The following is a 4,975-nucleotide window of genomic DNA, read 5'->3' as shown; positions in this document are numbered from 1 at the left end:
CCTGGCAGCAGCTGAATAAGCTTTGTAGCTACAGTAGCTCTTCAGGTTTATCAACCTGAAGTGAAGCTGTACTTTGAAAAGGACAAAGGGGGTGGATCTGCTTCCTGTGCATTTCAAATGCAGGAGAAACTTGGGGGTGATTATGTAACACATCTATCCTTTTAAATCATTTTCTTTCCAGGTTGCTGTTTACATTCATTTCAACCTCATTCAGTGTTGCCAACTCTCATGATTTTTGTGATGAGTCTCACCATAATTGTTATTTTCCTTCCAGCCCCAGCTCCTGAAGTCAAGTGGATATGTGATGATTCCAGCCTTCATTCTTAAAGAAAAAGTAAGTTCCTAGCCCTCGTGGCTGTGGAGAAAGCTTCAAAGTGTGACACCAGTGCACCCTAAAGGCTCCAAAAGCAGAAGGCTGGAATGCTAAAAAGAATGCCAAATCTATTATTTTCACTAACTCTCGTGATATTAAGACCAATCTCGTGATTTTTGGTGAGCCTGCGTCATTGATTTTTGAACATTTGGGGTTGACAATAGTGCAGTTTTGTTTTTTCCCATGTGATTTGGGGGGGGTGTGGTTAAAATAAGGGGGTCATCATTCCATAAATAACCAGATTTTCAGATTTTTGCATCTCTGCTTTATCTATATTTTTCAGTTCTTGGACACTTTACAGGAGGCAGTACGGACTGGAGGAATAAGCATTGGACTAGGAGAAGGGCAATCCTCAGTTTCCCTTTGTTCCCTCCCAGTCACCTCTCCTCCCCCCTTCACCATTATTTTAAGCCCTTCTTCCATTCCTCCATCATTCTCCTCCTACACTCTAACTCAACTTCCCATGACCATGTCAAGCTACTTTTAAAAAATAGTATAAACAAAAACTAAAATATTAAAACTACCCTGTTCCAAACAACTGTAAAATAACCCCCCTAGATGCAGGTACAGCTCTCTGAGCAACAGTACAGTAGAACCTCAGGGTTATGAACACCGGAGTTACGAACTGACTGGTCAACTACAAACCTCATTTTGAACTGGAAATACACAATCAGTCAGCAGCAGAGACAAAAAAACAAACCAAAAAACATATACAACGTTAAATGTAAACTACTAAAAAAATAAAGGGAAAGCTTAAAAAAGATTTGACAAGGTAAGGAAACTCTCTTTCCGTGCTTGTTTTATTTAAATCAAGATGGTTAAAAGCGACATTTTTCTTCTGCATAGTAAAGTTTCAAAGCTGTATAATGTCAATGTCCAGTTAGGAAATTTTGAAAGAACAAGCATAATATTTTGTTCAGAGTTACAAATGCTTCAGAGTTACGAACAACCTTCATTCCCGAGGTGTTCCTAACTCTGAGGTTCTACTGTCTGATTTTGTACTTGTACCTACTGGCCTCACTTTCTGTTGCAAGCCTATTTTACCCCTTTGGATCTGTTTGTGTTCTGTCTTATAGGCCTCAATCCTGCAATGAATGCTGTGTGCGTGGATCCCTGAGCTCACACTGAGCCCAATGCAGAATCGGCCATAGATTGTGATCGATTGGGTGCAGACTGTGCCTGTAAAGTGCCAAGTATGTTTTAGACATGATACAAACAACAAATAATAATTATAGTTCTGGTTCTGAAATTGAATCACTGGCTGTGAGCAGGTTGCATAACCTTCCTGCCGCGGTTTTTCCCTCTATAAAATGGGGACAATGATGCTTTCACACTCACCTCCCGAGGGCTGTGTGCAGACAAAGGGCAGGCAAAGGGCTAAAAAAGCACTAAGTATTATTATCGGTAATGATTTCTTGGGAATTGTCCAAAGTGCCCCATTCCTATCACTCCTCAGTGTCCTCCACTGAGGTCCTGCAGTAGGGATCTCAGGACGGGGTACAAAGCACATCTTACCACTTTAATTTTAGTTTAAAATGTATCAAGAGGCATCTGACATCCTGTAAGTCACAAGGTCTTCAGAGCTCCATCTGGTGATGGGATGCGGGAGGGGTTTCAGGGTGCAGGCTCTGGGCAGCGCTTACCTCCGGTGGCTCCTGGGAAGCAGCAACTTTCCCTTCTGACTCCTAAGTGGAGGCCTGACCATTTGGCTCTGCACACTGCCTGCGCCTACGGGCACCACCCCCTCAGGTCCAGTTTGCCACAGTTCCTGGCCAATGGGAGCTGCTGAGCTGGTGCTGGGGGCAGTGTGCAGAGCCCTCATTGCTGTCCCTCTGCCTAGGAGTCAGAGGGAGATGCTGGCAGCTTCCTGGGAATCATGCAGAGCCAGATAGAATGCCTACCTGTGCCGCCAATCAACGGTGATGACTGAAGCCACCAGGGTCCCTTTTCGACCAGGTGTTCCAGTCAAAAACTGGACACCTGGGAACCCTATGCAGGGCAGACCTAGTGTTATTCTCATGTTATATACTAACCTAGTCTTATGTAAAATTCCTTCCAAATTTAACATAACCTGATCACCTTCCTCTAGTTTTTTAAATCAGCCTGTAGAATGTAATAGAGAATAATATTGTGGCTCTGGAATTCTGTTGGATGGTTCTAAAGTCAGTAGAGAGGATACTATTCTCTATTAAAGCTACATGTACAGTATGAACTAGGGGTGTGATTCTCTTGCTCTTGTACATGTACTTGCACTACCCTCATCAAGCTAGTGTGAATATAAATAGCAGTGTAACCAGGGCAGCGTGAATAGGGCAGCACAGCACAGCTTAGCCAGGCTGAGTACAAACTCACCTGAACGCTGCTGTTTTCTTGGCAACTACCAACTCCAGTCACCATATTTGACAACCTAAGACCATATCCATATTAGGACTGTTGTTCCAGTGTAGTGAAATTAGTTTAAAGTGAATCTAGTCACACCGGTGCAAACCCCATGGTATAGATGGACTTAAACCATTGTAAATCACCTTTAAACCCATTTAGTTTAATGAGATACGTTATGTTTGGTAAATTGCTGCATTAAGCTAAATTGTTGTAAACACAATTTAAGCCAGTTTAAATGCATCTGTCTATATCAGTGGGTTTGCACCAATGTAACTAGAGTGGTTTTAAATTGATCTAGTTACACAGTGCCTGTTCTCTAATGTACATAAGACGTACTTTAGATGGTGCAGGGATATCCACGTAACATGGAAGGGGAGAGGTGAGGATGTCTATTGCAGCTGGCAGGTCCGGCTCCAGGCCCCAGCACGCCAAGTGCGTGCTTGGGGCGGCATGCCACTGGGGGCGCTCTGCCGGTTGCTGGGAGGGCAGCAGGCGGCTCCGGTGGATCTCCCACAGGCATGCCTGCGGAGGGTCCACAGGTCCCATGGCTCTGGTGGAGCATCCGCAGGCACGCCTGCTGGAGGTCCACCAGAGCCGCGGGACCAACGGACCTTCCACAGCCACGTCTGTGGGAGATCCACCAGAGCCACGAGACTGGCGAGTGGCAGAGCGCCCCCAGTGGCATGCCACCGTGCTTGGGGTGGCGAAATGGCTGGAGCCGGCCCTGGCAGCTGGAAATGTAAGTGCTGATGTCTGTTTGCTCTCATGGAAACGGTCTGCTTGTGAGGGAATAACCCAAAGAGTGGTGCCTGTTCGATCTGCACATGTGCTTCAGACAACTTTGTGCCCCATCCTGAGGACATACAGAGCTGCATGAGTGAACCATCCTCAGTTCCTTCTCAACTGCCCTATAACCTGAGGCGTATCACCTAGTGTGCCTGCTTTCAGCTTATCTGTAGCCATTCTACTCTAGTTCTGGTATAGTTCACTTTACTTACTTAACCTTCTATCTGGACAGAACAAAAGCCAGACTGTTTGGAAAGTCTCCCAGACTGATTGTTTTCATTTGCAGACAGAACCAAAGGACTCACAATTTCCACTCAAAGACTCGGCACTGTGGGTATGTTCTCTTTTGTTATGACACCACCAGTGTTTAGCTACTGCAAGATGTTCCAAGTTGTTGAAAGTTGCAGAGCTGCAAACTGGGCCTCAATTTTCACACTTCCAGATCAGTTGTGGTTGGCAGTTCTGTCTTCAGTGATAGATCGGACTTAGAAGCCCCCTTGTCCTTTTGGGGACACTGCTTGGGTGTCACCTGAAGTGGAGCACCCTGATGGACACTGCTTGAAGGAGGAGGAGAAATTACTGAATTGTGCAGTAGCTGTTTTTTTCAATATATGTGTACCTGTGGGTGTTGCACTACCCACCCTCCTTTGCCTCTGCTTCAGAGTTTTGTCTCACAGGACTCCATGGTAGAAAAGGAACTAAAGGTGGTTCACCTGCACAGTCCTATATATCCTCACTATGGAGCATGAGGATGTCTGGAGCGCATGCATGGGCAGAATAGGCACTGCTCCCGGAAATCTCTGATCAAAGGTGCCATGGAGCACCTGAAATGGAGCATCCATAAGGATACCACTTGAAGAACCATAGTTACATCACATGGTGATTAATCTCTCCTGCTATAAATCTTCATTAAAATACTTTTCTTGATGAAATCTGGGTTTAGATTTATTAGGAACTGGGGAAACTTTTGTGAAGGGGGGAGCCTATACAGGAAGGATGGGCTCCACCTAACCCAAAATGTAACCAGATTGCTGGTATTTAACATTAAAAAGGTTATATAGCAGTTTTTAAACTAAGGGCTGGGGGAAAGCTGACAGGTGTGGAGGAGGGCATGGTTCAGACATCCCTTAAGGGAAGATCTATTAATAGACAATCTCTATGTCCTAGTGAGGATGAGAGGATGGAAAATGATAAAATACAGACAAGGTCCAATCAGAAACAATCAAATAAAAAAAAGTCTCTTTCAATTACATTGTGTAATGGCAGACAGCTAAAAGGAGACAGGTTTTTAAAGTGCTTGTATACCAGTGCTAGAAGTCTAAATAATAAAATGGGTGAACTAGAGTGCCTCGTATTAAATGAGGCTATTGATATAAAAGGCGTCACAGAAACTTGGTGGAATGAGGATAATCAATGGGATAAAGTAATACGAGG

The sequence above is a fragment of the Chelonoidis abingdonii genome, chromosome 2 (genome assembly GCF_003597395.2).
Source record: "Chelonoidis abingdonii isolate Lonesome George chromosome 2, CheloAbing_2.0, whole genome shotgun sequence".
NCBI classification, from domain to species: Eukaryota; Metazoa; Chordata; order Testudines; family Testudinidae; genus Chelonoidis; species Chelonoidis abingdonii.
Note: the sequence above shows the minus strand (reverse complement) of the source record.